The sequence below is a fragment of the Girardinichthys multiradiatus genome, chromosome 6 (genome assembly GCF_021462225.1).
Source record: "Girardinichthys multiradiatus isolate DD_20200921_A chromosome 6, DD_fGirMul_XY1, whole genome shotgun sequence".
Lineage (NCBI taxonomy): Eukaryota > Metazoa > Chordata > Actinopteri > Cyprinodontiformes > Goodeidae > Girardinichthys > Girardinichthys multiradiatus.
Genome location: NC_061799.1, coordinates 4,714,002 through 4,737,446, shown reverse-complemented (window position 1 = coordinate 4,737,446; position 23,445 = coordinate 4,714,002). Strand labels below are relative to the sequence as shown.

General features: G+C 41.2%; 1 long non-coding RNA gene across 1 annotated transcript; it reads right to left on the bottom strand.

Moving 5' to 3' along the window:
* Nucleotides 1-7,849: 7,849 nt before the first annotated feature.
* On the bottom strand, nucleotides 7,850-16,931 carry LOC124870375. Its single transcript, XR_007038749.1, has 5 exons — nucleotides 16,761-16,931; nucleotides 14,443-14,520; nucleotides 12,721-12,883; nucleotides 11,623-11,698; nucleotides 7,850-10,584 (listed from the first exon to the last, which is right to left on the bottom strand). It is a non-coding gene; the product is annotated as an uncharacterized LOC124870375 (long non-coding RNA).
* Nucleotides 16,932-23,445: the final 6,514 nt, after the last annotated feature.

Genomic DNA, 23,445 nt, shown 5'->3' with positions numbered 1-23,445 from the left:
CTTGAAGGGCTTTATATAGTTAGTGAGTGTCACTGATAGTTGCAGTTTTAAAAATGCTGAGTCCGGCAGGTTCTCCAAAAGATGTAATCAGCCTTGGCGAGGGAACAGGATGTTCTGAGCCACAAATAAGTCCAAAACTCAAGGCTGAAACTGACATAAAGATAAAACCCTGATTTCATTTTGCTCCACCACAAGTGCTACAAAAACTAAGGATAAATATTATAAAAGTGAACAAGAGATATGTTTACCCCATATCTTAAGACATCTTGAAGGATGGCAGCTAATGGGAAGAGAGAGGCACTGGGAAAGACGGTGTCAAGGGTACTGACGCAGCCTGGTCACCTCGGGCCATGCTCCAGTTGAATAACCATATAAGTGATGACTGCTTCATAAGACAAGACAAGGGAAAATACAAATGGTGGCACATTTAATACGTGTTATGTACTTGCAGTTATGCTTAGCTTTGGAACCTGAAGTAATCCAGACCAACCTAGCCTTGTTGGTCCACTCTTTTTTGTAAAACTGTTTTCATACAGCCACATTAGAGGCTTTTTGAAAATTAAGAGCCTGTTTAAGGTCTATTTAAATTAGTTTTTTCATCTCAAATACATGTTTGAGAAAGAAATCGAGGACAGTGCCTCTGGACTTACAGAAGAAATCTGTAGGGGGTGAAATTTGTTTTAAATCAAACTGTATAGAGATTTAAATAATATTTTTGAGAAAAGAGTGAGTTTTTGGTTTTCACAGTGAAAGTGTAAGGATCATACACTGCAAACTGTGCTTTAAAAAGCATACTCAGTGTAGAATAATTCTGTTTAGGTGTGATGACTGAACTTTTCATTTAACATGATCTCTTTTGGTGTAAATATCAAGCTGTGTCTTAAAGGATCATTGTTTGGTGAAGAAAAACCAAGTTTAGCTTTGACCACTCATAAACTGGACGGCGTTTGAAGGAAGGGCCTGTTCCACTAATTGTTAACTGTTAATGAAGTAGCTAAAAGTAGCATTTAGCAGGTAAAAAAAATGTATGATGGTGAACAGAACTGGAAGAAGAGTTTATGCTGCCAGAAGCATGACTCTGAACCAACACAGCAAATAACATTTGCTGTCAGATGACTCAGATGTTAATTTACATGCCTTAACACGCTTTCAAGGTCATCGGCTTAGCTCTGTAAGCTTTTCATTGACTTCCTTTAGTCTCCATCTATTCCTGTCTGGGTCATGAAAAGTAGCCAAAGTCTCTCAAGACTTCTGAGTTTTAATTGATAGTGGCAGGATTAGTAACCCCTGGTAGTTCTTCTCTCAGCTGATCCTGTAATACTATAAACAATATTATATACTTCTAGATGAATAGGACAAGATTCTGCTCATGAAGACAGGTTAGAAATAAATCTTTGTTATTGAGAAGACATACAGTGAAAACCAAAACATCTTTCTCCACCAAGTTATTATATTTCTAATTGTCAACATCATGTTTTTTTTTTTTTTTTAATACATGCTTGCTTTTTGTTGTGCTTTGCTAGGTTGTGACATACATAATTGAGATCACTTGACAAATGCGTAATACTTGCAAATGCAGTAAAATGTCTTTTTAGATCAGTTAAATAAAGATATTTTCCTCTCCTGTAAACAAAAACCACGGATATATGCTAAAAAAAAAATGAATGTGTGTGTTAAGAGCCAATTGTGGTCACCTTTTTTTGCTTGTTGGAAAGTAAGCATACTGTGAGAGCAGTGTAGGTGTAAAAACCTACACTGCATTTCTGAAACATCATCTCTACAGATAAACTTAATGGTGGTGGTGTTGTGATAGTCTAAAGCTGCATTGCTCCTTCAGGACCTGGATGACCTACTGTATTTCTCTAACACTGCATTATTTCAGGGGGGGATCTTTAACCATTCCTGTTTGCACAAACTCTCTAGATCATCCAGAGTCCGTAGATTCTGTCTGATGTGGACACCGAAAGATTTATTTTGTGTCTGGTTAACTATTTCAGAGTTGTTCTGCCATATGTTTTGGATTATTATCCAGCTAAAAGGTTAAATAATGACCAATATTGAGTTTACTGGGAGAAGCCATCAATGGTTTATTTAAAATGGTATTTCAAAGAGTTCATGATTCCATGCAGTCTAGTATGGTTCACATGATCCTTGGATGAGAAAGAGGCCATCATAGATAGAGCTGGAGGAGGTTTCAGTGGAGAGGGAGTTTGGAAGAATGCTGAGACTGCTAGCCCCTGACCCGGTTCCAGATTAGCGGAAAAAAACAAGTACGAGTATGAATATGAGAATGAGTATGAGTGTTGTCTATAGTATAATATAATATAGTAATAATATGTATTATTAATATTTATAATATATTATATACAGGGGTTGGACAATGAAACTGAAACACCTGGTTTTAGACCACAATAATTTATTAGCATGGTGTAGGGCCTCCTTTTGCGGCCAATACAGCGTCAATTCATCTTGGGAATGACATATACAAGTCCTACACAGTGGTCAGAGGGATTTTAAGCCATTCTTCTTGCAGGATAGTGGTCAGGTCATTACGTGATACTGGTGGAGGAAAACGTTTCCTGACTCGCTCCTCCAAAACACCCCAAAGTGGCTCAATAATATTTAGATCTGGTGACTGTGCAGGCCATGGGAGATGTTCAACTTCACTTTCATGTTCATCAAACCAATCTTTCACCAGTCTTGCTGTGTGTATTGGTGCATTGTCATCCTGATACACGGCACCGCCTTCAGGATACAATGTTTGAACCATTGGATGCACATGGTCCTCAAGAATGGTTCGGTAGTCCTTGGCAGTGACGCGCCCATCTACCACAAGTATTGGGCCAAGGGAATGCCATGATATGGCAGCCCAAACCATCACTGATCCACCCCCTTGCTTCACTCTGGGCATGCAACAGTCTGGGTGGTACGCTTCTTTGGGGCTTCTCCACACCGTAACTCCCGGATGTGGGGAAAACAGTAAAGGTGGACTCATCAGAGAACAATACATGTTTCACATTGTCCACAGCCCAAGATTTGCACTCCTTGCACCATTGAAACCGACGTTTGGCATGAGTGACCAAAGGTTTGGCTATAGCAGCCCGGCCGTGTATATTGACCCTGTGGAGCTCCTGACGGACAGTTCTGGTGGAAACAGGAGAGTTGAGGTGCACATTTAATTCTGCCGTGATTTGGGCAGCCTTGGTTTAATGTTTTTTGGATACAATCTGGGTTAGCACCCGAACATCCCTTTCAGACAGCTTCCTCTTGCGTCCACAGTTAATCCTGTTGGGTGTGGTTCATACTTCTTGGTGGTATGCTGACATTACTCTGGATACTGTGGCTCTTGATACATCACAAAGACTTGCTGTCCTGGTCACAAATGCGCCAGCAAGATGTGCATCAACAATTTGTCCTCTTTTGAACTCTGGTATGTCACCCATAATGTTGTGTGCATTTCAATATTTTGAGCAAAACTGTGCTCTTACCCTGCTAATTGAACCTTCACACTCTGCTCTTACTGGTGCAATGTGCAATCAATGAAGACTGGCTACCAGGCTGGTCCAATTTAGCCATAAAACCTCCCACACTAAAATTACAGGTCTTTCAGTTTCATTGTCCAACCCCTGTATGTTATAATACTTATTGCTCTCAGTGGAAGACACATGCGTTTTCTCTCCCTCCCTGCTGATCCCTGCTTCTGCTTTTTGTCTGTATTTTTCTCAGAGCCTCGCTTTGCATATCCTCCAAACCTTTAAATTATGGATTTGGTCAGCTGGACTCTCAACGTAATTTATCAAATTTTTTTCTTTTAAACGGGAAGGCAGGCCAAAGGAGACCCTCTTGTCCAGACGGGACGTTCTTCTCTGGATACCCAATTGATTCTTGGCAGCAGTGGAAGATAGTGTGCCTGACTACGATGTCAGTTGAGGACATAGAAGATGTGTACATATTTGGATTTTTGATTTCTACTTTTGGGAGTTGGTGGTTACCTGGCTTATCGAGTGATTCACAAAACGTGAGCGGCTGTTCAAAGTATTCCAAAGCTGCCTGCGATGTTGGATGGAGTTTGTAGAGCGATCAACACTCAGACTGAAATGTTAAGAGAACAGAATCACAAGCTGGACACGATTCTAGAACAGAATCGCAGCCTGGCAGCAGTTGGACTCAGAGGATATGATTTTGGAGAAGTTGTACGCTCGAGATCTGCGGAAAGTACCAGAAATTTTGCTATTTGGATTCTCAATTGAGACATACCAGTAAAACTCTGGTAGTTGGAAATTCACAACTGCTTGAACCACAACATTTATTGTTTTTCTAAATCTGGCTCCCCAATGTGGCCTTGGCAACTTCTGCTAACTGGCTATCAACAAAATATCTCCTGGATGTTATATAAGCACTCCCCTACCAGCTGTGTGCTGATAGGACTATGTGGCAGATTGATAAAACTTCCACCTCTCTTCTCAAGGACAATGGCGCTTCTATCAGTGTAGACAGTCTAATCTCTAAGTCTGAAATATGATTTTTTTTCCCTCCTATCTTACTTTACCTAAATGTGTGATTTCATTACTTTTCATAGATTTTCAGATTTCTCAGAAGGATTACCAGCAAAAGCCAATTATTATTAGTATTTCATTACTTTTTCATTGATTTTTAGTTTTATCAGAAGGATTACCAGCGGAAATCAAATATTATTAGTAATTTGGACTTTAGCTGCTCTTACACCAATGACACAGCTTTCTTAATTAGACTACAATGGACTGTTATTACTCAGTTCAACTTCAGTACCAGTAAAAGCAATATATCATTAGCACCTGAAAATGTGGATTAAAGCTGTTTTGTACCAGTGACTCAGCTTCACTAGTTAGAATTCAGGGGAATGATGAGACTATTAGATTTCTCAGAAGGATTCATAGATTTTTACATTTCTTAGAAGGATTGTAGCACCATTTGATTTGTTTTTCTGTTACTGTATCTGTGTTTATTTTCTTTGTGATTGTATTGTAATTGTATGTACAGCGCTTTGAGTGTCTTGTTACTGAAAAGCGCTATATAAACAAACTTACCTTACCTTATATAATATAGTATAATAATATCTAAAGAGACTAGGTGACCCAAAGACACCACATTTGTGCTGCATTTGGGCTTTAGAGATGTTTATCCTGCTCTCTGTGTATGCTGGCAATCATGGCTCCTCATCCAGCCTAGTTGTCATTGGCAAGAAGAATTGGGCTTCTGTGTCACATCATATTTATACCCCAGGGAAACTCCTAAATTACTAACTGTAGGTTCCTGGAAACTCTGATATACCCAAGTTTAAATAATTTAAAAAACAATGCTTCATTTACTTTTATTTTAAAGGGATTGTTAGGTACCAATAATTTTGCCACTAGTGAATTTCTCAAAATGAACTCATATTTGTTTTTTTTAGGAATATGCTGCTGCAATGAAACAATTTTATTTTAATGGTTTTCTCACATCTTTACATGGGAGCCAGTGGAAGGTACCAAGGCAAGAGAAGATGGGCACAGGTTCATTCACTGCTGCCCTTCTCCTAATAAGTAAAACATCCAGAGAGCAAAGTTTAACAGAACTAGAAGCACTAAAGAAATACAGTTCACTGCAGGGGCTACACTGATACCAAAACCATGTTCTCTCCCCCTGCAGGTGGCATGTCAGGCAGTGATGTATGAAATAATGGCAATAAGTACCACATGTTAGCATTTTGGGGGTGTACTGTATGTCAGAAGGAAACCATTATCTACTAAAGTACCCTGTAAGTGCTTAAACAGGACCTGACTGTGTGCACCTGATCAGATTATTCTGTTACGGAAATAACACAGTACATGATTGACTTTTAGCCAGCCAGGCAATGCAGGAGCTAATCCCGGTAATCCTTGACAGCTAAATTAAACCTTTGGCCTCTGCTCACCACTGACACGCCCCCTAACTTTATCTCTCCTCTTAACTTAAGTAACCTAAGCAACATGCTGACAAGGTCTTCGGACAGGAACCCTGTTTTACCAGTAATGGTTGCCATGTGATGGTGTAGGATAGTAACAGCGTACTAACTGACCAGTTTGTATGATTTTCTAAGACTAGAAGGGTGTAAAACAGAACAAGACATTATGATGGCTGATACAGTGCTGTGAAATAGTATTAGTCCCTTCACAGACTTCCAGTTTTTGCTTTTTGTGACAACAGTATCTCTCAACAGTGAGTACACCCCACACATTTTTGTAAATATTTTACTAATTCTTTTCATGGAACAACACAATGTAAAGCAGTCAGTGTACAGCTTGTATAAAAGTGTAAATTAGCTGTTCCTTCAAAATAACTCAACACACAGTCATTAATGTCTAAACCGCTGGAAACAAAAGTAAGTACACCATTAAGTAAAAATGTCCAAATTGTTGATATATATTACTGGAGTGGCCATCACGTGACACACATGTGCTATTGTAATGCATTGAGAAGTACACAAAACTGGTTCTTTTTAAAGGCCAAGAAAGGTCTATAAGTAAAATGACATTTTTTTGAGAGTTTGACTTGAATGTAACTGAGAGAAAATTGACATGAAATGTAATTTGCAAACAAATTCTAGAAATAAAGCAATGTACACAGATATGCCATGAAAAGTATGCAGTGTTGTGCTGGAGACGCTATGTTAGTGAATTAACTCTTTACCACCAGAGTTTGTGTCTTCACTGCTTCCTGACACACAAACATTTGCAGCACTGGCCGCTGCATCAGCGGCAAGTGATTTCAGATTTTTTATCTTCTCCCTCTCTACTCCCCTTTTGCCCTTTAGTTGTCTGTGTTTCTGCATAAAAAAAGAATGAAGAGGGTGAGGGAGGGGTGTCTGTCTTCAGTCTAGTGAGTTCATGAATGACATGAATTTTTTATTTAAAAAATCAAGCACAACCTGAACCAAGCCTTTGATCCTGCCCCTTGGCAATAGCTAAAGGGGACAGGCCAGGCCACCGGGAAATGTCTCAATCCTCTCGATGGCCAGAGCACCCCAGGCCTACAATGTAAACTCCAATTCGCTCACTCAACTCAAAATATTTTTGGAAACAGCTTTCACACAAACATTTTTGTTTAGTGCAGTACAGTAACATAAAAGTTATGAGTACACCAAACACAAAATCATCATGTCACATGACCCTTATCTGACTGGAAATGTATGTCAACTCAACGTAACTATTTTTAATTACAGAACAAAATAATTTGTGCTTTTTGAGCATTTAAATCTTTGTCACATCAACAGGAAATGTTTAGGTCATATGACATAAAAATTACACTGTCACTAAGTGTGTAATTCTATGTTTATTGAACACAAACAAAATTATGTGTAATTAACTAATATTTTATGTACATAAATTGCTATTTTTAGGTTAAATAAACACAAAATTTTTCATTGTTCAGCTAAATCCAAATTTGCTCACTCTACTCAAAATAATTTTGGAAACAGCTTGCACACAAAACCTTTGAGTACGGTAACATGAAAGTTATGATTGCAACCAACACAAATTAAATGTGTAATGTGACCCTTGTCTGACTGAGATTTCCATCAGCTCAACACAGTTTTTTTCAGTCAAATGATAAAATAGTTTTTGTTTTCCTAACATTGAATAGTATGTCATTTAAGTGGGAATATCTAGTGGACATAACACAAACCTTTTGAGCCATTATATATAAATGTATTAATATCTCTTCAACACAAACACATTGATTTCACTAAACAGAATCCTTATAGTCAGCCTAACATTAATGTATTCAGTCTGCAACAAGTATTTTTTTTTGTGCAATTAACAATATTTTGCTCTATGATGGCGCATTTGGGATTGTACCTTTGAACCAAATTGTTCATGTTGTTTAAGGCATTTTATTGTGTACGTTAAGCTTAAAAAATTTTGGTTTTACAACGCAATCAAATCAGTGTTCTAGACACAAAAGAAAATGCTACAAAATAAATTGTTTTGTCATGCTCAATGTAATATTACAATTAAGTCAATCTTACACATTTAGTTGAACTTGTTTAGAGGATATTTTCTGCCATTTGGACCCATGTCTTTTTAGTGGAGTTACATAAAAACTATTCAATTGTTTTAAAAAGTTTTACAATTAATTTATGACCAATATATTTCATGCTTTCTACACTAAATATCTAATATTTACACCGGAACTATTAATGGTTTTGAGGACACAAAATGTTTGTGTTTTTAACCTAAACTTTATTTAATGAAGTGTAAAAACTATTATTATAGGCAATTTAACAACTCAAATTCAAATGTATATACCGGTACTCAAAACTTAATGTGAACTACTGTTCTGAACATACACCAACTACTAAAAGCATTATGTTAATACTGCTAGCAATTCACTTATCTAAAGTAACTCTTAAAACATTTTGGAAACACCTCAAAATCAAATATATATTACAGAAATGGACACATTAACAGTTCTATAGAAGGAAATAAATTGTTATATATCAGAACATTTAGTTGTTTATACAAACTCCCATGTTATCTCTACATTCTCACTACTAATCTATAATTATGTAATAAAAATAAAAAAAAACATTAGGCCACTATGTTCTAAATTGTATCTATTTTATTTAGCAGACTGTAACAACAATATAACACCACAATGATGGAAATAAACGACAAACATAAATATCTGTGCGCTCTGCTTAACAAAAAGCTAAACAATAAAGATAAGTTTCTAATTATAACAAACTCAAAAAATAGAAAATATAGAAAAGTTGACCAGCGCTAGTATTCTCTTTTTTTTTTGGTAATTAAGAAAATATGATTGTTTTGTGTATTAATTAGTCTAACCAAGGACAACTAAAAAAGGATGAGTCCTTGCATTGACCAGGCTTGGGAGATAATTAAACTATTATGACCACCATTTTACACCAAAACATTTAGCAAAATCTGACTTTAATTAGTATAACAAAAAAAAATACTACCTGTTTGCATCTGATGTAATCAACACCCAGAATGCATTGTGCCATCCAAATTCTCTCCATCTTTTTCTTGGAAGCTAGCAACCAATTGGATACCAAACAGCCAATCAGGTTTACCTTCTCTGAGCCGGTGATTGACTGATTTTTGCGACACACTGTAAAGCTGTGACAAGCTGAGCGAGAGCGGAGTTAAAAGTAGACTCTCAGAGTTAGAAGTGAGCGAGCACGGAGAAGGAGTTGTGCACAAGCACTGAGTGGCAAGTGCAGAAATAGAGTTTAGCAAACGACTAATTTTTGTTAGCTCAAATGTATATTTTCTCTTCATAATACAATATGTGCTTTTACAAAAGTGTGCGCTAATGAATGTGTCACACATATTGGGCCATAGAAAATAAGACCTGTTTGTCTGAAACAATTACCCAACTTAAGCTGATCAGAACACACATGTACGGATACATAATGTCTACTGTGGGTCTTCATTAGTCTGCAACAGATGAACATTACTATCCACCAAGCCACATATCTGCTAAAATCTGCAGTCACTTTTCTCTGATGGACAAATTATGTAAAGTAACACTCAAACACTTCTTACTTGCTTATTTAAACTTTGTTTGATCAAGGATCAACTGGATTGGTTAAGGTGTCTTGAAGACGTTTCATCCCTCATCAGAAGAGCTTCTTTTGCTTGACTGAATGGTAGCTGTTTAGTTTTAATTAGGTACAAGTAACCATGATCCATCCAAATGGTTTGTTAGTGCTTCTGGCTGTTTTAACTAGTCATTGGAAAACCATAGGATCAGGTGGTCTGAATGACCATCAATTGCCGACTGTGAGCATTTACAAGAGTTTCTTTGTAAACAATGACTATGGAAACAAGGATTGTGTTGTTAAATGGGGGATAAGTGGGCCTTTTGTTTGTTGCTTTGTTACATTTCCCTAATATACAGATCTACACATCATGTTGGGAAAAGGAAACAACCTCTTCACAAACGCATGGCCCAACACAGAGGAGCAAGACTCAGCAGTTTACTTACATCTGAAAGACAACTGAAACTTTTCTGAAAGCCACAAGATCCAGATGTTAGACAGGGAGGAAAGCTGGTTTGAAAGAGGTTTCAAAGACACAATCTACACCCACAGTGAACAGCTTTCACTCAACAGAGGAGGTTTGTTGTCTTAAAGCACCTTAAAGAAATCTTAACAGTTGCCCTTGATTGAACTTTTGCTGTATAACCATGACCTGGGTCACTTATAACCTCAACAGACCTTTAATTCATTTGTGACACTGCCTTTGTACATTAGAGCTTATTTTTTAAAGACAGTGTCTTTGGTTTGGGTTTTTCGCCATCTACATTCAGGAGGACTTTCTTAATAAACTCAAATGTGTAGGTCATTGCTTTTGGGTATTCAGCATGGATAACATTAAGCAAGCCATATAAATGCATTATTGCATCTGGCCAGCATTTAGTTCCTTGCAAAACAACCTGCTCCTGGAGAAAGACCTTGACTTCTTGAGGATAGAATGGCACCGTGTTCATATCCTCACTGTCACCAATGATGGACACAATGGCAGCAGATCTCTTAATGGTAGGCCCTTGGTCTTCACCCTCCTGAAAAATATTATACATTTACAATTACACTTCTCTAATGGATGTCATCTGATCTTTGTGTGTTTATCAGCTCACAAGTCTGTCACAGAAAACAATATTTGTGTTCTAGTCATTATTTCATTGTTTTGTGTTACTAAAGTATCAGTAGAGTGTCCATAACTAAACATTAGTCATAAAAATGAAAGCCAAATAAACGGGTTTTTTGAGTTTTCTGAGCTATCAGAATACCCAAAAGGACCCAAACATATAGATGGGAAGAGCATTATGCAAACCTCTCGTGAAAATCTCTAGTGATAGCTGTGATGAAATAAAGCCTTGTCAGAACCATTTTTAAAAAACATTTTTAATAGCAACACTCATTGAACTTTTATATCACAAATTTACATAGAGTAAAACTTATTTGATCTTGTTAATCTCTGGATTTCGTTCTTTGTTCAAATGATTTTATCTTAAATCGTCAAATACAGTTAGGCCTGTGTGTGGCTCATTACAACAATTCAAAATTTGTAGACCATTCACATTTCAATCTAAAAAAAGAAATTCCCCATACATCCCAGAGAGCTGAAATGTTTTCAGAACATCCACTGATGTGACAAAAGTTTGCTTCAGTTCAACTTATGAACAATTCAGAAGTCAAGTCACTCAGTAGGTTTCAGAAATAAATGAAAAAAACATCTAGATCTACTCAAGTCTTTGATCAAATGTTACCAAAACCAACTAAAATTCTCTATATGGTAGATTTAGTGTGTCAAAGAATTTTCAGAAAGGGTTAATCTGCAGTTAAATTTTAATATCTTGTTATGGTTTGTACAATATGCACATGTTCTTTTTTATTCTGTGTTGCTTCGAACATGAAAACAATACTTGATAATACACTCAAAATCAGCATCACTGTTAGATCCCAATCTTTGCCACTTGAAGGTACTTACATTGTGCATTTGCACTAACCTGTATGAAAAGGTTTTTTGGGTTTCATACATTTTCAGATAAATGCTAATCCTACTATTGCTTGTTCAAGTAAATAGTATATTAGCTCACCTTACAGGTGTAGAAGAGCTCTGTGTCATCTTCAAGATGCAGTGGTAGACACCGAAGAGATGCAACCCGGTCAACACTGATGTTTTGTGTTTGTTGTAGTGAAAAACATGGAAAAGACAATGAAATGCTAAAATACCAACCCTTTTTTAAAAACGTTTCTACATATTTATACACAGTATGTGACAGAATGAAGTAGACCCCTGCCATTATTGGAAATATTTGGTTTGATCTTTTCATGTAACACTACTAAAAAAGTGACACTTTACATAATAGCAAACTAGTGAATGTTCAGCTTGTATAACAGTACAGTCCCTTCAAAATAAGAACACACAGACATTAATCTCCAAATCGCTGGCAAGTAAAGTGTTAATGTTACAAGGTCTCAGTTGTGAATGGGGAGCAGGTGTGTTACATTTAGTGTCATCACCCTCACACTCCCTCATACTGGTCACTGGAAGTTCAACATAGCACCTCGTGCCACAGAACTCGGAGGATCTGGAAAAAAAAAAGAATTGTTGCTCTAGATAAAGAGCACACCGCATCAAATTGGTCTGCATGGCTTTTCTCCCAGAAGGAAGCCTCTCCTTTGCAGACTAAGGACATGGATTACTAGAACCATGTCCTGTGGTCTGATGAGACAGATAAACTTATTTACTTCAGATGGTGTCAAGCGTGTGTGGTGGCAACTAGGTGAGGAGTACAAAGACAAGTGCATGTTGCCTATAGTAAAGCAGGAGCTGCATGAGTGCCTCTGTCACAGGGGAGCTGCAGTTCATTTAGGGAACCATGAATGCCAACATGTACTGTGACATACTGCGGCAAAACAGGATCCCTTACATTTGGAGACTGGGCCGCAAGGCAGTATTCCAACATGATAACGATCCCAAACACACCTCCACAGCCTTGCTCAAGAAGCTGAAGGTAAAGGTGATGGACTGGCCAAGCATGTTTCCAGATCTAAAGCCTATTGAGCATCTGTGGGGCATCCTCAAATGGAAATGGAAGGCGTGCAAGGTCCCCAACACTCCACCAGCTCTGTTATGTAGTTATGGAGAACTGCAATTATTAGGATCTACTTAATACTTGACAAAGATTTACCTCAGAGTATGTCTTTAACATTGATGAGATCTTCTGGGCACTGATCGGATTTCCCCTGCATCCCTCAGGCTAAAGCCAGCAAACTGTTTGTGTGACTGTCCAATGAAGCATACAGTTCAGTCTTTAGATTGTGGTTGGTGATTCGCTGATATTCTGTACAGACCTAATGAAAACAAAGTGGCCTCAATCATTCCCTCTTTAAATCAAAAACATATAATTTAAATGAACACACACACATTATGTAGTGCTCGAGACCGGTTTTTGAAGCTCTGAGACGGATTTAAATAATGTGAATAAGCATATTATCCCGAATCAGAATCAGAATCAGAATCAGAAAAGCTTTATTGCCAAGTACGTTTTTGGACATACAAGGAATTTGTTTTGGCGTAGTCAGTGCAATACAGTACAAATTAAACAGTATAAACATATCTACAATATAATATAAATATATGTGCACAGTTTTAAGTGAGTGAGAGTAAATATAGAGCAGTATAAGATACAAGAGCAATACAACAGGGCAGATGATCAGTGTGCAAGTATGGCAGTGCAAGTAAAGCAGGAGTCCAAGCTGAGCGTTAATGTAACGCATAGAGTTACAGTTTACAAGTGTCCTGTCAGCAAAAAAAAAAAAAAAAAGAGGAGGGGGGGGGTGTCAGTGTGGTTTCCGGGCTTTGTTAACAAGGCTGGTGGCAGATGGGAAAAAACTGTTCTTGTGGCGTGAGGTTTTGGTCCGGATGGACCGCAGCCTCCTGCCAGAGGGGAGAGTCTCAAAGAGTCTGTGACCGGGGTGGGAGGGATCAGCCAGAATCTTCCCTGCCCGCTTCAGGGTCCTGGAGGTGTACAGTTCCTGGAGCGACAGTAGACTGCAGCCAATCACCTTCTCAGCAGACCGAATGACAAGTAAACTGAATTCAACCATGTTCTACAGCTTTATGTACCTGCTGTTCCAGGAGAAGAGCTGGCCATCTTTCCTGAAGATGCTGCACAGAAGGACTTGAATTTACAATCTCAAGCCTTCTTGCAGCAAAGGTCTTGCTCATGTTCATACCTGTCACTGTGAATCAATGTCTTCATCCATTTTGTTCAACATGTCCAATCTGAAGACTTCCAAAGTATCCAGTGTTTCCCCCTTAGGAAGCTGTGGCAGACAATTAACTTCTGCACGTCAAGGCCGCTTAAGGGAAGCATGTGGTGAAGCTGCATCAGGATTGGCTCTGCTCCTCCTACCACTGTTTACTTTGACCTCTGGGCATCCAGATTTGCATAGGTTGCGTCTGTAGTTTTTTATTTTGTTTAAAAGGCTGTGCTTCCAGCCATCCCAGCCATTTTTGGAACCAGTTTCCTCTAAACATAGATGTTTTTCCACCACTACTGTAAAAAAATCCTAGCTGAAACAGTGAAGACAGTAGTTCAGAGAAGCTGTTGCAATGGTCGCTTGCACTTCTACCACTTAATTTTTTGGACCACTGCAAAAGCTAAATGGATTGTTTGGTGTGTTTCATCATCCATATGACGTAAAGGCAGGGAGAGAATGACTGAGCCAGTGAAAACCAAAAAGTACCTGATGATCATTATGCACTCAAACAAATGTGACCATGTGTAGTTTTAACTACCACAGCCAAAACATTGTCACATATGTGACACAGACCATGTCTACTCTAACATAGTCTTTAAATATAATGTTCAAGAATCGAAACACTCAGATGTAACTGCTTCACTTACCATTAGATTGTGTATGCTCAATCTGGGAAGCAGTTTCTCTTTCTAATGGACGAAGGGTGAAAACACGTTCAGTCCTTTCTGCAAAGAAAGAAAAAGTGCACTTTAAAAACGTATGTATGTCAGCCAACTGAAAAGTAGTTACAGCCCCTAATGTGCAGTATGTCTTTCAAAATACACCTGAATATTTTATTTAACAAAAACTCATTATGGTTTAATACTTTTGTGTGTGGATTTACAATTCTTAAAATGTGTTTCAAATAAGATTTACTTTGACTGGCATCATATAGTCCACATTTGACAGGTTTAGGTACAATGTGTTTTAATTGTACCTGGTCCGATTTAAAACTGACATCTCCCTTTGTTGCATATTGAATAATACCGTAAGGCTGTAAAAAAAAATTCAAGCGAGGTTTAGATAACATCAATGCTATGCAATTTAAGGTTTCTTAAACCTCACCCAGTGAAACACACCAACAAAATAAATTTACCGTATTTTCTGCACTATAAGGCGCACTTAAAAACCATTAATTTTCTCAAAAAATGACAGTGCGCCTTGTAATCCGGAGTGCCTTATATATGGATCAATTGGTTAATTGGTTGATCCATACTGGTTGTACACGGCGCTCTGTCAAAATGTTTCAGTACAACTGGTAAACTACAAAGCCGCACCGCTTGCAGCATTACGGCTACCGTAGTCAGGGGTGTCGCCGAAGTAATAGCGGTAAACACCTGTACTGTGCTTACTCCTAGTCCAACACCACTTGTGTGTGTATAACGACCCCAAAATGGCACCTTTCAAGAGACACGCTTACGATGCTGAGTTCAAACTCAAGGCTGTCAGCTACGCAGTTGAACATGGGAATAGAGCAGCAGCGAGAGAATTCAACAGTTAACGCTACTATATTGTGAATGTACTAACGTTTGATTTAGTGCATTAAACTGTTTCTTTTACGTGTTTACTGAATCAGGGAAAAGTTCCCTTTCACGTTTTAACTAACGTTTGATTTCAACTTCAACTTCATAGACTCCAATGCATTCCTAACGTGCGGTTGGCTCTATTCAATAGAATTCTATGTAGAGGAGACCTTACCATGAGAGTGAATGGAGTTATCAGAACGCTGGTTTGTAGTGTATTAATAAAGTTTGACTGACTGACTTATCTGACTGTTTTGTTGACATTCTCTTTAGCACAGCTCCATCTAGTGGATGCATAACGCAACCCCAGTCAAGCGTTTGACTGCAGTAGCTTCTATTCTATGCGCCTTATAATCCGGTGCGCCCTATATATGAAAAACGTTCTAAAATAGGCCATTCATTGAAGGTGCGCCTTATAATCCGGTGCGCCTTATAGTGCGGAAAATACGGTAATTAGGTAACATCAGGCAATAACATCTAAACCATTAAGCCTTCAGGCATTTTGGTTTAAACAGTAAACAAATACAACATTTATTGTCACAAAAACAGCAAAGGTGTAACTTTAATGTTATTTGTATTTAACTTAATGTTATAGAAGCATGTTTTGCATGAATTGTGTCCAAAAACAGTTTAAATACAATATAATATTATCTATGGGGTTCATTAATAGTGATACATTACTCTGCATAATGTTATACATTTTGTGAATGTTTAGAGTCATGAATGGTTCTTTAGACTGAGTAAAAGTAGCATTTCTGGAGTTTCAACCAAAATATGAGGTAATTAATGTGTAGGCTACAGTAAGGTGTCTAATAACGATGTGGACGCATTATGAAGCAGAGCAAACATTGTAACGTTAAGCCTGCAGAGAGTTGCAGTTACCTATATTAGTCACCTCCTGGCATGGCTGCCATTCTCAGCAGGCATGCAAAACGCTGCACAAGTGTTCACATAAACAGTATTTGTAACTTATCCGTTCTTTTAAATTCGTGTTGTTGAAAGCTACAGCACGCATGTTTCTCAGGTTAACGTTACATGGTTCACGTGCCCTTATATTGTTTCTTGCTAACATTAGCTGGCTCAAGAGCCCGAATTACCGAATTGTAGCGTTACTTACTCATTTGCACAACATAACGTTACCGTTTAAAAAATAATTAACAGTAGCGTGTCTTGTAGTTTTTAACAGTCTCGTCGGTCTAACGTTATGTCAAATTTAAACTTAACGTTACTTTCAAGGGTCAACAGGACATTTACATTCACTTGCTAGCTAACCACTTCTGACAACACATATTCGCCAGTTGTCTCGTCAAACGAAACTAACGTTAGTTTATAGTCAAGAACCTTAGTTTAGCCCATAGGTTTAGTCATACAGAATAACCAAATACATTATTTTGTGACCTTACCGTCGGGACGCAATTCGTGCCTCTCTTCTCATTCACAGTAGATGGTTGAGTCGAATGAGTCCGCTGCGCCAACCTCTCGACAGACGATAGTGTCCAGCTAGCTTTGATTGGCTGTCAGCGGCAGGATCAGACCAATTGTCATCAGACTACTCTGTTACCTATTGGTGCCCGCCTGAAAATTGAACTTTAGATAAATGCGCGGGTTTTCTTTCAAAATAACCTTTTTCTTTCATACGTTTTATGCTCCCCTCCTTGAACCACCACCTTAACGTGGTGGACGGGTTTGAGTGCTCAAATGATCCTAGAGGCTATGTTGTCTGGGGCCTAAATGCCCATGGTAAGGTCTCCCATGGCAAACAGGCTCTAGGTGATGGGTCAGACAAAGAGTGGTTCAAGAATCCCTCATGAAGAACAAAATATCGAGGCACGCGACGTCGCCCGGTATGGCGAAGCTGGGGTCCCACCCTGGAGCCAGGCCTGGGGTCGGGACTCGTCGGAGAGTGCCTGGTGGCCGGGTAGCTCCTCGCGGGACCCGGCCAGGCCAAGCCCGAACGAGAGACGCGAGGCCATCCCCCAGTGGGCCCACCACCTGCAGGGGGAACCGTGAGGGACTGGTGCAAAGAGGATTGGGTGGCGGACGAAGGTGGAGACCTCAGCGGCCCGATCCCCGGATGCTTAGGTTGGCTCCAGGGACGTGGAATGTCACCTCGCTGGGGGGGAAGGAGCCTGAGCTTGTGCGGGAGGTGGAGAGATATCGACTAGAAATAGTCGGCCTCGCCTCCACGCACAGCGTGGACTCTGGAACCCGTCTCCTTGAGAGGGGTTGGACTCTGTTCTACTCTGGAGTGGCCCACGGGGAGAGGCGGCGGGCTGGTGTGGGTTTGCTTGTTGCCCCCCCAGCTCAGCCGTCTCGTGTTGGGGTTTACCCCAGTGGATGAGAGGGTCGTATCCCTGCGCCTTCGGGTTGGGGAGAGGTATCTGACTATCATTTCAGCCTACTGGCCGAGTGGCAGTGCAGAGTACCCGGCCTTCTTGGCGTCCCTGTCGGGGTGCTGGATAGTGCCCCTCCCGGGGACTCCATTATTCTGCTGGGTGACTTCAACGCCCACGTGGGGAACGACAGTGACACCTGGAGAGGCGTGATCGGGAAGAATGGCCTCCCCGATCTGAATCCGAGTGGTGTTTTGTTATTGGACTTCTGTGCTAGTCACGGATTGTCCATAACGAACACCATGTTCAAACATAAGGGTGTCCATCAGTGGACTTGGCACCAGGACACCCTAGGCAGGAGGTCGATGATCGACTTTGTTGTCGTATCATCAGACATTCGGCCGCATGTTTTGGACACTCGGGTGAAGAGAGGGGCTGAGCTGTCCACTGATCATCACCTGGTGGTGAGTTGGATCCGCTGGAGGAGGAGAAAGCCGGAGAGAGTTGGCAGGCCCAAGCGCATAGTGAGGGTCTGCTGGGAACGCCTGGCAGAGCCCTCGGCCAGGGATGTATTCAACTCCCACCTCCGGGAGAGCTTCGACCAGATCCCGGGGGATGTTGGAGACATAGAGTCCGAGTGGACCATGTTCTCCGCATCTATTGTCGATGCTGCTGCCCGTAGCTGTGGCCGTAAGGTCTGCGGTGCCTGTCGCAGCGGCAATCCCAGAACCCGGTGGTGGACACCGGCAGTAAGGGATGCTATTAAGCTGAAGAAGGAGTCCTATCGGTTGTGGTTGGCTTGTGGGACTCCTGAGGCGGCTGACGGGTACCGTGAGGCCAAGCGTGCTGCGGCCCGGGCTGTGGCAGAGGCAAAAACTCGGGCCTGGGAGGAGTTCGGTGAGGCCATGGAGAAGGACTACCGGTTGGCCTCGAAGCGATTCTGGCAAACCGTCTGTCTCCTCAGGAGGGGAAAGCAGTGCTTCGCCAACACTGTTTATAGTGGGGGCGGGAGACTGCTGACCTCGACTAAAGACATTATCGGGCGGTGGAAGGAGTACTTCGAGGATCTCCTCAATCCTGCCATCACGCATTCCGTGGTGGAAACAGAGGCTGGGGACTCGGGGTTGGACTCTTTCATCACCCAGGTTGAAGTCACCGAGGTGGTTAAAAAGCTCCGTGGTGGCAAGGCTTCGGGGGTGGATGAGATCCGCCCTGAGTACCTCAAGTCTCTGGATGTTGTAGGGCTGTCATGGTTGACACGTCTCTTCAACATTGCGTGGCGGTCGGGGACAGTGCCTCTGGACTGGCAGACTGGGGTGGTGGTCCCCCTTCATAAGAAGGGGGACCGGAGGGTGTGTTCCAACTACAGGGGGATCACACTCCTCAGCCTCCCTGGTAAGGCCTACGCCAGGGTATTGGAGAGGAGAGTCCGACCGATAGTCGAACCTCGGCTTCAGGAGGAGCAGTGTGGTTTTCGTCCCAGCCGTGGAACACTGGACCAGCTCTATACCCTCTACAGGGTGCTCGAGGGTTCATGGGAGTTTGCCCAACCAGTTCACATGTGTTTTGTGGACCTGGAGAAGGCATTCGACTGTGTCCCTCGTGATGCCCTGTGGGGGGTGCTCCAGGAGTATGGAATCGGGGGCCCTTTACTAGGGGCCATCCGGTCCCTGTACGAGCGGAGCAGGAGTTTGGTCCGCATTGCCGGCACTAAGTCGGACCTGTTCCCAGTGCATGTTGGACTCTGGCAGGGCTGCCCTTTATCACCGGTCCTGTTCATAACTTTTATGGACAGGATTTCTAGACGTAGCCAAGGGCCGGAGGGGGTCGGGTTTGGGGACCAGTGGATTTCGTCTCTTCTTTTTGCAGATGACGTGGTCCTGCTGACCCCCTCTAGCCAAGACCTACAGCATGCGCTGTGGCGGTTCGCAGCCGAGTGTGAAGCGGTTGGGATGAGGATCAGCTCCTCCAAGTCCGAGGCCATGGTACTCGACCGGAAAAGGGTGGCTTGTCCTCTTCAGGTTGGAGGGGAGTTCCTGCCTCAAGTGGAGGAGTTTAAGTATCTCGGGGTCTTGTTCACGAGTGAGGGAAGAATGGAGCGGGAGATCGACAGACGGATCGGTGCGGCTGCCACAGTAATGAGGGCACTGTGCCGGTCCATTGTGGTGAAGAGAGAGCTGAGCCGAAAAGCAAAGCTCTCAATTTACTGGTCGGTCTACGTTCCTACCCTCACCTATGGCCATGAACTTTGGGTCATGACCGAAAGAACGAGATCCCGGATACAAGCGGCTGAAATGAGCTTCCTCCGTAGGGTGGCCGGGCACTCCCTTAGAGATAGGGTGAGGAGCTCGGCCATCCGGGAGGGGCTCGGAGTAGAGCCGCTGCTCCTCCACATCGAGAGGAGCCAGTTGAGGTGGCTCGGGCATCTATACCGGATGCCTCCTAGACGCCTTCCTCGGGAGGTGTTCCAGGCACGTCCCACCGGGAGGAGGCCCAGGGGACGGCCCAGGACACGCTGGAGGGACTATGTCTCTCGGCTGGCCTGGGAACGCCTTGGGCTCCCCCTGGAGGAACTGGAGGAGGTGTCTGGAGAGAGGGACGTCTGGGCGTCTCTGTTGAGTCTGCTGCCCCCGCGACCCGGTCCCGGATAAGCGGAAGACTACGAGTACGAGTACGTTTTATGCTATTTCCCTTTACTATAACTATTACCAAAAAATAAATAAATAAGCCATAACATTATAAACACTGACAGGTGAAGTGAATTACACTGATAATCTTGTTATCAGAATCCAATTGGCAGCAAAAGAGAAATCTTTTGTTTTTCATGCAGACAGTACTCCTGAAATGGCAGCCAGAGGGATACTGGAGGGATCCTGGCAATCCAATAAAGCCTTGCTAAAGACCTGCCTATTAAATGTCTTAAAGAGACTCCTCACTGAAATCTACCAAGTCTGTTTCCAAACCACACAGTAATACAGAAATTAAACTAAATTTATGATGTCATTATCTCAGTTTAAACATTAAAATAATTTATATCTCAGAATGAAAAGTCTTTAAGGAAAGTTTTTAGCAGTAGCATCAACATGGGGATCAAAGCAGTCTGACAATATCCAAATATTTGAAGTTATCCACTGTCAACACCTTTTAAATTGTTGGTTTTGGGCTAGATTGTGACTTAGAATTTTATTTTTCAGTTTTGTTTTTGATACAGTGATGTGCATTAACACTCATAACGCTAGGCCACAAAGTCATCCCCTTAGGCAATGATCCTGTTCCTCCTCTTTCAGAAGGCTAACAGGAATCATCAGGACACTTAAGATGTTGTCTGTTTTTATACTTACTGAGTTACTGTCCACTGTGCGGCGGCCTTAAGGTAAGACTCTAAACATTTTATGTGCAGGGTGTGTGGGGTCTGCAGAGATTTTAGCAGCTCTTTTCTGACCGTGGACCTGTATAAGTAAATACTGGATGGAGAGAATGTCAGACCTGATTATTCGTTGCAGTCAGGACTTGTCCTGTTTTGTGGATGAGCCAAACCACACTGAGATGGATGAAGACAGGACAGACTGAATGATAGCAGTGTAGAAGATGACGAGCAGCTCCTTTGGAAGGTTGAACTTCTTGAGTTGCCTCAGGAAGTACAGTCTCTGCTGGGCCTTCTTTCGAACAGTGTCTATGTGTGAAGACCATATCAGGTCAGGTGGTGCCTAGGAACCTGAAGTGGTCCACAGCAGACACAGTGTTGTTGAGGATGGTGAGGGGTGTGTGTGGGGGTGGTGTTCCCCGAAAGTCTACCAGCATCTTCACAGTCTTAGGATGAACTCAACCAAAGAAGATAATTTTACTAGTTTACTAGTTTTAACATAAAACTTTTAAATTGTATTGTTGTTAATATCACTGCACACATGGGTTTTGTTTCTACTGAAAAGGTTTAAGTTACACAAACAAAGAAATGGAAGTTGTACTCTTCCATTAAATTTAACGTTGGTGTGGCAGATCTTTAATACATTATGTGTACTAAAAAATAATAAGTTGGAAAAAGACAACACATGAAACTGTCATTTTTATGTTAAGACAGTAAATATTTTTTGTGTTCAGCATAACACTCAAACTCTTGTAGTAATCATATGTTTTTGTTATGTTCAGTGAACATTATTTTTTCCCGTTCTTTAACAGTAAAGTTATTACTTGTCACATGAACGTAAAAACATTCAGTTCATATAATTACAACATTTTTATTTGTTAATTCAACTAGAAAACTATATGCTAAGTGCACAGTCTTTCTGATGTTATTTGGCCAAAAACTAACTAGGGTATCTTGCCTTAAAATCTTATAGTAAAACTGACTCAAAAATCCTAAATTGTTGACTTAACACAAAAAAATTATGTCAACTTTACAAGAGATGGGTATTTGAGTCAAGTAAACATAAAATATTTATGTCACGTTGACAGTCTTGAACATTTGTGTTGACATCACAATAAAATTTTATGTCATGGATGGATTGGGGTTTACAGTGTAGGTGACAGGAGTCACATCAGTCAGTCATTTTCTATACCGCTGCTTCCATTGTGCACCAGCAACCCGTAGACTGCTGATGCCTATCTCTAGCAGTCTACGAGCAGGGTAGACACTGGACAGGTCACCAGTCCATTGCAGGGCAACACACAAACAACACACAAACAACCATGCACACACTTAATGGCAATTTAGAGAGAGACCTACGCATGCATGGGGAGAACATGCAAACTCCATGCAGAAAGACCCCCCAGGCAGGAGACAAACCCAGGACATCCTTGTTGCAAGGCAACAGTGCTACCAACTGCGCCAACGACTGGGGAATGAGAGAACAGAGCAGAGACACAAAAAGAACACAGAAGCACTGATCCAGGAGTCCTTTCTATATGAAAGAAAAGTAAAACATTACTGGTTATAGTTCCTGCTTCATCTAGGAGAGAAGACAGCTAAGCAGACGAATCTTGAGCCAGTTTACAAGTCTAGGGAATGAAAGAGAGCACATAGTTAGTCACAGTAGAAGCTCAGCCAGTAGCTATGTCTAGGAGACAGGGTTAAACACTGAGACAGGGTCAAGTGTATCATCTGTATAAGGTGAGCATTAAGTTGCCCGATGCCCCCGTCCAGGAAGGTGCTACAGCTAAACACAGAGCCAGGTCAGATGTAACTTCTAAAAAGAGAAAAAACAGAGAGTGAGAACATAGAGTTAAAAGCTGAAATAATGGCAAATAATGCAAAATGGGAGAGTAGTATGAGGATGTAACGAAGAGTGTGAAAGTGGTCATTATGTCCTCCAGCCGTCTAAGCCTATAGCAGCATAACTACAGAGATAGCTCAGGATAACCTCAGCTACTCTATCTATAAGCTTTATCATAAAGTAAAGTTTTAAGCCTAGCCTTAAAAGTAGACAGGGTGTCTGCCTCACGGACTAAAACTGGGAGCTGGTTCCACAGGAGATGAGCCTGATAACTAAAGGATCTGCCTCCCATTCTACTTCTAGAGACTCTAGGAACCACCAGTAAACCTGCAATCTGAGAACGAAGTGCTCTGTTAGGAACATATGGAACAATCAGATCTCTGATGTATGATGGAGCTAGATCATTAAGGGCTTTCTATGTGAGGAGGAAAATTTTAAATTCTATTCTGGATTTAACGGGGAGCCAATGAAGGGAAGCTAAAATAGGAGAAATATGATGTCTCTTTTTAATTTTCATCAGAACTTTTGCTGCTGCGTTTTGGATC